This window comes from Cricetulus griseus, chromosome 2 (genome assembly GCF_003668045.3).
Source record: "Cricetulus griseus strain 17A/GY chromosome 2, alternate assembly CriGri-PICRH-1.0, whole genome shotgun sequence".
In the NCBI taxonomy this organism is placed as follows: domain Eukaryota; kingdom Metazoa; phylum Chordata; class Mammalia; order Rodentia; family Cricetidae; genus Cricetulus; species Cricetulus griseus.
In genome coordinates this window covers 213,840,555-213,853,069 of record NC_048595.1, presented here as the reverse complement: position 1 = coordinate 213,853,069, position 12,515 = coordinate 213,840,555, and positions in this window count along the sequence as shown.

Genomic DNA, 12,515 nt, shown 5'->3' with positions numbered 1-12,515 from the left:
GAAATAACAACTGAATATGTTATTTTATGGATTAATCAATGCTGGTTGATAGGGCATGGTTGGAATGGGGTGCAATGAGCAACAAAACTGAATAAAATATAAATTGATTTGAGAGATGCAACTTTACTGTGGGCCCTTAGAAAGAATTTCCTAACAGTGGTCACATCTACAAATGAGCTTTTACTATGTGATTATTTTTTGCAAAACTGAGCTTAAGCAGCAGAAATATGATATGGGACAGGGTGAATACAGTGTTGTTCTCAGAGTTAACTATCTGGTGAAAGCCAAGGGAAATTAGTATTGTTGGAAAGGAAATAAACCATGGTAGAGAAAGTTCAGGAAGAATGACTATGTCAGCCTTGGTAACTTGGACATAGTTTATTTCAATGAGTGACATCTAGGCCTTCCATGGGATGTCTAGTTCCAGTCAGCTGGAAACTTTATGCACAAAAAAACATATCTGAAAACAAAGAGAAGATGTTTCAAAACTCCAAGGACAAGGTAACAATGTCACTTGTCATGGAACAGTTTCTATATCCATTAACTAGAAAGGAAGAACAAAGAGTCAAAACTGTGACCTGCAACTATACATTCAGAAGGAACACACATTGGTGAGACCAAGCCCAGCAGCAAATCTGGAGTGGAAGATACTTGATGCTGCAAACAGAAAGCCCAAGTAACAGCTGCATCACTTCAGTGTGATGACATTTGCCAGTAATTCTGTGGGAAATCTGGGCCCATACAATACTGAGAAGAGTGAGCACACAAACGAGTTACAAGGGTGACTCCTATCAGGAGAATCTGCCATCAGTTGGCAGAGCACCAGGCAACAAGCAGAGGTTGAAAAAAGCCCAGTTTTTTGAAAACATGTCACCGGGCACAAAGCAGAAACTCTGGTTAGGATAATGTAACCTCACCGAGAAGGTCCCAGGGCTCAGGACCAGAGGAAATAGAAAACAAGACCTAGTTTCTTTAATGGGAGAAGTTGTACAAATTGGGGACACAAAAGGCATTATCAGAAAGAGAGGAAACTCTGAAACAGTTTACTTGACAATTGAGCTTTATGAACTACCAATGTTAAAGTGTGAATGGATTCTCACAGATTTATAGAAAGAGAAAGGTCTCTTTGGAGTCACCTTGGGATACTTGTTATTGGCTAGGAATGGTCACAAGAAGCAGGGATAGAATATTGAGAACTGCATGGGTCTAGGCACTACAAGACCAGGAGACACATATCCCCACTTTAAGGGGGGGGGAGCAGTTGTCACGACCTTTATTATCTTAAGTTCTCAAATAAGCCTTTCAAGAAACTAAAGACATACAGATTTTCTGACAAAGAAAGTCAGCATCGGAGGTTAATTTATAGCATAAATGGCAAATGGAAGAAACACAATTTGAAACAACGCCTACAGAGCTGGGGAAATGAATCAGTGGGTAAAGTGTAGCTTAAGTGTGGGGACTGGCATTCAGGGTCCAGCACCCTCATCAGTGCTGGATGGGCATGGATGCCAGACTGTATTTCCACTGCTCGGCAGAGGTAGGGAAGGACAAGGGTGAGACTGGAACCCTGAGAAAAGCTGACTGGCTAGACACCATGCCGCCTCATCTCCAGGCAGAGGCTCTCCTTCACTATAGAAGGTATAAAGCAGCTGAAAAACCTTCACATTCATCCACACATGTGTACATGTTCACCTGCACACACTCATACACATATCAAAAAGAAAAGAAATAGAACATTTGTGTTTTCAAAATTTAGATTTATTCCACCAACAGATACAGTGTGTGATTGATAAGACAAATAGTTACAAGTGAGAAAGCCAAGGTAGAAGGGGAGATTAAGGGATGATTCCAAGAAATCTTCCCAAGAGAAATATGGAAGGTGGATATGGAAGAGAGAACAGTGGGCTGTGACAAATCACAGATGGTGCTAAAGCCTGGCAACTTAAAAATTGGAGCAGACAAATTGAGTAACTTGGGAGGAAATGGTATTTGGTGATAGTTTTGTGGGTACGCATTTGTGTATGGGTTAAAAGAGGAAAAAATATGCTGAAGATGAAGTATTTTGAATGTAATCAACTAACCAGTAATATTTTACTTTTATTCTTATTTTTTCTACCTCTACATTACTATTAGTTATTTGAGAATTATTGTTTAATTATTGAGAGTACAATACAATATAATAACATTTCTCTTTCCCTTTCTTCCCCCCAAACCTTCCCATATACTCCTTCTTGTTCTCTTCCAAATTTATGGCCTTTTTTTCATTAATTGTAGTTTCATGCTTATATGTGTATACATATATATTCCTAATGTAACCTGCTCAGTCTTCGTAGTACTACTTGTACATAGGTTTTCAGGGCTGACCATTTGGTACTGGATAACCAATTGGTGTGCTCTTCCCTAGGGAAGATTATTTCTTCCACTCCCAGTATTTCTTAGTTGCCTGTAGTTCTTTGAGTAGGGTTGAGGCTTTGTGGCCTCTCCCCCATGAAAGTGGTAATGTTGTGGAGTGATGTGTAACTTTCTTATCACCTATGTTCTGACACCCTTAGGGAATCCCTAAGCTTCAATGCCTCTTTTCTAGTCTCCTTATAAACACTAACATCAGCCTCCATCAAGAGACACTTCTCTCCTAAATGAATGACAGTAAATGAGTGAGTACAGAGACTCATGCTACTCAAGGTGCTGAGAATAAGTGACAGTTGAGTCCTTAGTCCTAAACAGAACATTTACTTCACCATCTCCAAGGCTCAGCATCATCTCAGAGCAGCAGGTAGGAAGAGTGTGAGGGCTGGAAGATACAGAGGAGGGCCGGAAAATGTTGACTTCTGGACATAGGAGAACCCACATAACCATGACCTCACAGCAGGTGTGGCAGCCAGAAATGTGTTTCCTCAAGAATCTGGCTTTCCTGTCAACAGCCAATCACGGACCAGGGACCAGGGTGGGGAGTACAGGGCCCTATACTCCCTGTTGAACTACTCATAGATCCGGGGGCAGGAGTAGCCATTTCCTATAACTGGGTCCACTGAGGACCCACCAGGCTCTAATGGATAGTTCCAAACCCAGCCACACACAGACAATTTTGGGTAAACTTAGTGGGTCTCAAAATTAGACATGAATCATGGACAGGGACTTATAGGAAGGAAGGGAAGGTAATAGGGGTAGAAGGAAGTTGGAGAAGCGAGCAGGGGTGGACCCCAAATCCACTTTACATGGATGAAATTCAGTAAAATTACTTTTTTAAGATTCATTCCCTTTTATGTATATGTGTGCTTGCCTGCCCGTGTGTGTGTGTGTGTGTGCGTGCGTGCGTGCGTGCGTGCGTGCGTGCGTGCGTGCGTGCGTGCGTGTGCGTGCGTGCGTGCGTGCGTGCGTGTGTGCGTGCGTGCGTGCGTGCGTGTGTACACTCTGTGTGCAGTGCCCAAGGAGGCTAGTAGAGAGTACCACATCCTCTGGAACTGGAGTTACAGGTGGCTGTGAGCCACCATGTGGGTGCTGGGAATTAAACTCTACTCATGTGCCAGAGCAGCAAGTGCTCTTAACTACTGAGCCATTTCTCCAGGCCTATGAATAAAATGTTTTTTGAGGAAGAAGAGAGACATAGTGGAAACACATTTTAGCTTAATTCTATTTATTAAAACAAAATCTTGCCTGAAAAACTCCAAATCTCAGGATATTTTTTATTATTTAGACTATAGGGAAACGTTCTGGATGTTTTTTTTTGTGTGTGTATTATCTTCTGATGGCATGTGTTGCTTTACATATATATATATATATATATAGAGAGAGAGAGAGAGAGAGAAAGAACACATATATTAACAATACACAAATGACCACATTGTATAATATATAAACAGATTATATAATATATGCCACATATGCCTTATATATAATATTTTCAATTAAATTTTTTATACTCCAAATTAAATCAACTTTTGCCCTTCACTTCCTCTCCTATCAGCAAGCTACACACATATATATTTGGCATATACTCTGCTTTATATAATTTTAACTGCTTACATACATTGTTTTATAGTTTAAGATATTATAAGAGATTTATTCTGTGCCGAAATTTGCTGGGTCTTAAGATCTCAAGATTCTGTACCGATTTAAGAACACATGTATTCAAGTTCAATGCAAATAAGAGAAGACAGATCTAGGGGTTAGAAAGGACTGTTAAATCCCCTCTGTTGGGGACATCTTTGATTAGAAGTGTATAGTCGTGTTAGATGTAGGAGGAGTCTGTCACTTACATGTAGGAAAAGACAGTGTTCAGTGATCCCTTGTGTAAGAGGTTTAAGTCAAGACTAAAGTACTGTGATTAGATGTCAGTGTTAGCTTTGGCTCTGAAGCCTATACATTTTCGGAGCATCTCAAAAGTTAAGGATGATGAGCCTTTCTGAGAAATCGAGTCAATGAGTCAGAAGAAAACCTGAGATTCTGAGGAGACAGCAACACAAGTTCTGCTGGTTTGAACTTGAAACCTTGTAAATATTATACATTGTTATCAAAGTAAAGTGTTAAGAAATCAGTAAATATAACATAAAATGAGCCTGAATTAAAATGCGCTTTAGAGAATAGTCACACACTGAAGCTCAAGTCCCAAAGATTCAGTGCATGCTATTTTAACAGGTATATGAATGAAGATCAAAATCGCCAAACAATAATGAATTCATGTAAACATACTATCATTGGTTGTGATGAGCATCCTTGATGGCCAATTCCACTAGACTAAAAAGCATTATGGAGAATAGTAAATCACATCTCTGATGTGTCTGTGAGGATGAACCACAGAGAGTTAATAAAAGGAAAGAGTTATCTTGAATGTGGAACATGGGCAACTCGGTTCTATACGCTGGAGACCAAGATGGAATAAAAGAGAAAATTATCTCTGTGTTTCTCTGTCTCCCCCTCCCCCTCTCCATCTCCCTCACCTTCTCTCTCTCCCTTTCCCCTCCCTCTCTTTCCCTTTTTCCCTCCCTCCCTCCCTCTGCCTGAACCCTGGAGAGAGTCACTCTCTTATGCTAATCCTGCCTCACTGAGATGGACAAATGCTTTGAAAGCAGAAGCCAAAATAAATTCTTGATTCTTTTAAATTGTTCCAGATATTTGTAAAGTGGTGAAAAGAGCCCAATTGACACAAGGCAGTTGTCTTACCAGATTTCTAAAATTAGTGTTAGTATGACAAAACAAAAAAATATGTTACTAAGATTCTATAGAAGGAAAAAGTAATTCAAATGTACTCAAATAGGAGGTAAAAACAAGAAAACATCATTTTATTTTCCCTCCTAAATTCTGTCAAAAGAAATGCCTAGAAATAATGAGCAAACTAATAGAAATATACCCTGATAGTATATGAATTCTGGCCCTGAAAATAATATTTTTTCCAATTTGGAGTCGGGCAGTGAGTAAGAATTCTAGGGAGAGTGTCAATCTCAGATCTAGGGCCAGAAAAGAACAAAAATGTGAATATCAAATAACCAGGAAGCTGCCAAAGGTTGTTAATGTTTTGTTGATAAGACATAGCCCAGTTGAAGCCCATGAGCTGGAGATTGAACAAACTGATTCTCAGTGAAGAAAACTGAACTGCATCAATATTCAAAGCACATGAAATCATAATAACTAACTGATTATGACTGCACTGTATACTAAACTAACTTAATACTTTAAAAAGAGAAAAGGTAATCTAAAAATTGAACATTTCTTTCCAATATGATCTATACCCCCGAATTACCAAATAGTTAGCAATGGGAAGGTTTGGTTGTGAATGCTGTAATGAGAGTTCTCCAGCTGATAAATACAGAAGATAGACACAACTGCATTTTGCAAAACGTGATGGATCTGGGGTTTGAAAAATGTGCATGATAGCAACATTTGAAGAGAAGAAACTAGAAATTAGGTATTTTCAAAGAGAAAATACACTATGATCAGCTATGAAACAGTCCATAAAAACTAAGGAACAAACTGTAATAAATTTCCTGCCACCTACAACATGTAATTTATAAGAAATACATAATTTAGAGAGGCATGTTAATAAAAACCAACATTCAAACAGAAAATTCAAAATTCCTCAAGCAACAGATTTCAAATCCACAAAAACAAATTGAAATGGACAAAGCAGTGGACAAGGAGTCTATGATTCAAAACAGAATCAAAAGAAACAATTCCAGACCTGATGGCACACAGCTGTAATCCCAACACAAGGGAAGCTGAGGCAGGGGCATCACAGGATGGAAGCCAGCCAGGTCTTCATATTAAGTATCAGGCAGTCTGAGCTACCTAGGGAAACTGTCTCAGAAAGAAAGGTAGAGAGGATGGAAGGGAGGGAGGGAGAATGAAAGGGAGGAAGGGAGAAAGAGATGATAATTAAAGCATGTGTCTTTACTGAAACTTCAATTGAAATGAATAAAAATATAAGATAGTTTGAAGAGTATATATGTGATTTTAAGGCATATTTTAATATGTAACAATGATTCACGGATAGATATTTTTGAAGATCTTGACCTTTTAGAGAAATCACTATGTATTTAAGTTTGTTGAAAAACAATATGAGAAGGAAGCGAGTGGATTAAGGAATAAACATGATGAGATTGATAGTGACTGAGACTGAGTTTCACACATATATGTACTGATTATGTTATCTTGTCAACTTTTGTATGTCTTTGAAATCCTCCAAAGCAAAAAGCACTTCTATAAGAGTGTGAGTAGACATTTATTCCACATAATTGGTAAAATCGATCTAAGCATCAGCTTGAATTTCAAATTGTATTTTCAGTGCAAATTATCTGTCCTAAGACATGAAAATGCTCAATATAGCATTGACTGGTATTGAATTTACTCAGTGGGGGGGGGGAAACAGATGATGCAGAATATCACTTCTCTAAAATGAGAGATTTGGACCCAAATCAGGAAAGACATTTTCTTAGCTGCTCTTAAATTAGTATGTCATTAGTGCTCTAATTAGAAACCATGTCCAGCAGAATTCCTTCAGGGAACAGATGAGAGTTTCAAGATCATTTAACTAAAGCAGGAAATTGTTTGAGTTGAATGTGGTGAGCTTTGGTAGACAACTACCAGAGAGAAGCTGAGAGGAAAGAAGCAGGTTATGAGCTTTTTCTTTCTGGATGTCCTCCTGCAGTTCTTTCCATTCACCCAACCCAGCTAAAGCCAGTAGAAGAGAAGTCAAGGAAGTGTACAGCTGAGAGAGACTTCTCTCTGGATGGGATGCAAGCAAATGGGCAATGCAGCTGGAGGTGGGTATGCTAACTGACAGTAACAACCAGGTGCAAATGCTAACTACATTTATTCTATCTTCTTTCCTTATACTTATATTTACATTTATAAAAGCCTTAGAGATAGAGAATCTCAGAATACAGACTATGGACTAGTTCACCGTTACACTTAGTTTTCAAGGTATTAAATGTAAGTCATAGAAGAAAATAAGAATATCCCATGAGTTACAAAAAGATGTTTCAATTTAACAAAAATGTGAGAAATTGAGGATTAAAATAAGCAGTCTACCATTACCCATCAAACTGGCAGGTGTTTCAACTATTCCTTATGCATATTTTTTTCTACAGTGGGGTACATTGTACACACACACACACACACACACACACACAGGCACCTAAGGAGAGCACAGTTTTGTCTCACTATTTATTCTGTAAAAACTATCACAGAGCCAGAGTGGCATTATCTGAGAAACATTGAAGACATATAAAGACTTGAGTCGTTGTAGTCTCTACCTGATCTACAGCAGCTCACTTACTCACTTAGGTACAGCTTTCAAACATTTTTTTTGTATTGTGTGTAGGGGAGTTTTGCCGACGAGTCTGTGGTACACTGAACATTAGGTGCCCGAAGAGACCAGAAGAGGTTGTTAAAACCCCCTGAACTGGAGTTACAAACAGTTGTGAGCCACCATGCAGGTGATAGAAATAGAATCCAGGTTCTCTGAAAGACAATTCGGTGCTCTTAACTACTGAGCCATCTCTCCAGCTCTGATTTTCAACTTCTTATCAAAACTAATAAAGTTGGGGCTGGAGATGGCTCAGTAATGTAAACATGCCAAGCCACATTTTGAACCCAACATCCAAGTTAAATACTACAGAAGTGGAGACAAAAGAACCTAGTTCCAGGTTCAGCGACTTTCTCTCGAGGGAATAAAGAGAAGAGAGCAGGATGCTGTGCTTCTCTGCTCCCATACAGCACATGGATATGTGTGGCGTTCACCCTTGACCAGCAAGAACGACGCCACACCGAGGAATCTTCTTCAACACAGTTTAATCGGGAACCTCTTTGCTTTTACAGTGTATAATGGTGGCGGCCCCGGGTCGAGGGAGACGGGGCCTGATATAGTCTACATCTACCAATCACCTAACCCTACGTGGCGCGCCAGGATAGGTTGTCTCCAAGCAGAATTAAGAGGATACACGACCTTTACCAAAATTGGAGTTGTTTACCACAGAGAGCGCTCGCCGTCGGGCTGGCAGAGGGCGGAAACGGCGCCATCTTTTGGGTGCGGTATTCTGCAGCTCCCTACAGATATGCACACTCACTTGCAAGCACACATGCACATATACTGCATGCAGAATGTACATATGATTACACATGCGCACACACACACACACACACACACACACACACACACACACACACACACACACACGAAATACACAATAAACTTCTCTGTGCAGTAGAAATGGGGAAGTAGCATATGGTGTCACATTTTTAAGGGTGATGACTGCATAAGCACTCTGATGACAGGAAGCTGCCCATTGATTCTAAGTATACATCACACCTCCTGGATTTGCACTAAGAAGCTGACATAAAAACATTTATTTTCCCATATTTGCACCAATTACTTCAGCAAATAAACAGAAACAAGCAGTTGTGTTCATTGCTAGTTTGGAAAAATCTTGATGCAGAAACTTGAGTGAACATAATATCAATAAAAACACATATTTCCTGTGGAAGTCTAGCTATATTGGCCAATGGTTATAACATATTTATGGGAAATCTATATAAAAAACTATGAGGGAATATATCTGGACTCACAATAGTAATTTTTATAAAGCTACATGGGTTGGGGTAGGGAAAGATAGTCAAAAGAGCCTTAGATTTATTTTTGTATTTGGTTGGATTCACATCAGAAATATTTATTCATGAGGCATTTGTGTGATTAAAAATTTATACAGTTTTAAAGAATAGAAGTTCATCTGACTAGAAGCCAATGCAGGCTCTCAGACATTACACATCAGAGAGACCTTTTAACTTACCCGGACTTTTCTGAGTAGTGCTTCTTCATTTAAGCCATAACAGTTTTACTCATATTTAATGCTATTTTTCTTGTTGAATTACAGGAGTCTGTATTAATAATTTATTTCCCACAAAATATGAGTCATATCAAATGATTGGATGGTAGGGATGCAAGAATCTGATTGTTTCCACTGATCAGAGTTACCTCTATCAAATTTTCAAAGGAAATTTTCCCTGAAATGACAATAACTGATACTAAGATATTTATGATTTACAGTTGCCTAATGTTTTCCTATAAATAAGAAAGATATCAAAATATAAATTTCTCTGAATAGTTATGAGTAGTGTGAGTTATGAAATTAAAAATCATTGATGGAAATTGAACGCTTTCAGATACAAGCTAAAATAAAGCCACAAAGCAAAAGCAGGCACTGTTTGGTGAGGGATTGCCAAATTTTACTCAGACATGGAATTAGTTTAACAGAGTTATGAATACATGATTGTTATATCTCTACATGTGTTGTAAAGTGCAATTACTACCACTATCAATTTTGAATATTTTATGTTTCAAAGAAAGAGACAGTGATTTGGTTCTGTGGCTGGAGTGTTCTCTTGTGATTTCCAGTTCAAGAAAAAAACTATAAGCTGGTACCCAAGGTTCATCTGAAGGTGGAGATCCAGACTGGATGGAAATAGCCCCATTCAATCAACAAGGCCCAATGGTAAACCCATACATCTGATGTCATCAGATTCTGTCAGCACAACCATCAGTTGGATGTTATCATGCTCCTAGATTATCTATTATTAATGTAGCCATTTGAAAACTATGTAGTTATGTTATGCATTATGCATTGACCCTGAACTCAACTGCATCACTAAGTTGATTGGTTATATTTGCTTAGAATGATAGCATAAGCATTTTAGAATTAATAATAATATGGAGTAAAAATTTTATTTCTATATAATTTGTCACATATTATAATAATTTTTATCAACAATGGTATTATAAAAAAAATCACAATTTACTTTTTATTTTTATCAACATCACCAGATATTGTTCTGTATTAAATAAAAATCCTAACAACAAAAATCTTACTAGTTTGAAGATTAATAATTTAAAACTCATTTTTCTTTTAAAATATAGTGGCACTACTTAATATATTTCAAAAAAATCTGATTGGTAAACATTTTTAAAGTATTTATGTATTTTATTATTGACTTATTTTTATTTAAATTAGAAACAAGCTTGCTTTACACATCAATCCCATTTCCCTCTCCCTTCCCTCTTCCTCTGCCTCCCACCAACCCCCTATCCCATCCCCTTTCTGCTTCCCAGGGAGAGTGAGGCATTTTTTGGAACAGGGCTTAGGCTCTCTCCTGCGTGTCTAGGCTGAGAGAATATCTCTCCATGTGGAATGGGCTCCCAAAGTCCATTCATATACTAGGGATAAATAATGATCCACTACCAGAGGCTCCATAGATTGCCCAGATCTCCTAACTGACACCCATGTTCAGGGGGTGTGGAACAGTCCTATACCAGTTTCCCAGCTATCAATCTGGGGTCCATGAGCTCCTCCTTGTTCAGGTCAGCTGTGGGTTTCTGTGGGTTTCATCAGCATGGTCTTGACCCCTTTTCTCATCACCCTTCCCTCTCTGCAACTGGATTCCAGGAGTTCAGCTCTCAGTGTTTAGCTGTGGGTGTCTGCTTCTGCTTCCATCAGCTACTGGATGAAGGCTCCTAGGATGGCACATAAAGTACTCATCAATCTCATTATTGTGGAAGAGCATTTAAGGTAGCCTCTCCACTATTGCTTAGATTGTTAGGTGGGATTATCTTTGTCGATCTCTGGACATTTCCCTAGGGCCTGATTTCTCTTTAAACCTATAATGGCTCCCTCTATTTCGGTATCTCTTTTCTTGCTCTCCTCTATTCTTCCTCTGACTCGACATTCCTGATCCCTCATGTTCTCCTCCCCCCCTCCTCTTCTCTCCTTCTCTTTCTCCTAACTCCTTCTTCCCCCCCATGCTCCCAATTAGCTCAGGAGATATTGATTGGTAAACTTTTTTTAGTTCCTGATCATTATATTCTGCAAGAGGACTTATTTTATTAGGAGCAAAATATGAGAAGTAGACTTTGAACTAATTTAGTTAATTTGGTTAACCTGAAGGAAGATGTGAACAAATTCCAAGTAGTTTCTGCAAGCAAATTTCAAAATAATGGCATACATTTTACTTGATAAACTCCAACAATTATAGTGCTAGACCAATTGATCAGCTTCTTGATCCTTTTCTGTAGCTGCCATCCAGAGAGCACAGCACTTTCTCATTTGCCCTCTACCTGAAAAAAAAAAAAAACCATTCTCTTCATTCTTCTTATGCTAGGCAATACTGACACAGAAAAAGGAAATATGAACAAATGTCTGATGGATCATGGAAAGATGTTCAACTTTACCAACAATCTGAGAAATTGGAAGTTAACATGACTCCATCTTTACCAAATAGGTGTTCAATGAAACGCATTTTCATATATATGTATATATACAACTAGATATAATTCAAATATATAACATATATATTCAACATGAATGAATTTAATTTTTATAAAAGAAACTTCACCTCAGTGTTTACTAAAGGGATCATTAGTTTTACAAGATTCCCCAGTCACTCAAATGTACAAACAGGTCTTCAGAGAATCATGTTGTCTCTGCAATAGCCTCCTTTTCCCTCCACTGGAGTTGGGAAACAGAGTTTACTTTGGATTCTGTGAGTCATCATGGACTTAGTGTTTCCCCATTATTCATTTATACACTAAAACTTTATTGAGCCTTTAAATACAGTTGCAATGATGTCAAATTGGGTAGTTACTAAGAAGTAAAACCTGCTTTTTTAGACCCTTGACATTGCATTTTGCAGTTCCTCTGAGAATATCTTAGCTAGCAAAGAAGGTGTACAATTGAGGATCTATTAAAGAAAGGGTTGGAAGAAAGACAAAATTATGGCAAATCATACTAAACAAGATGAAAATAATCAACTCATCAGAAAACATGCCTCAATTAGGAGGAGGTCAAAGTTAGATTGTCATCCATTTCTTGAGACAACAGTACTGACAACACATTAGAGAAAGGGCTTTAAAAGACAAAACTAAACTGAATGTGCTAAACAAGAGTGAAAATAACTAACTCACTGGAAACCATCCACCAATTACTAAGAGATCACTGTTAGATTGTCAGACATTTCTTTATTCAACAATACTC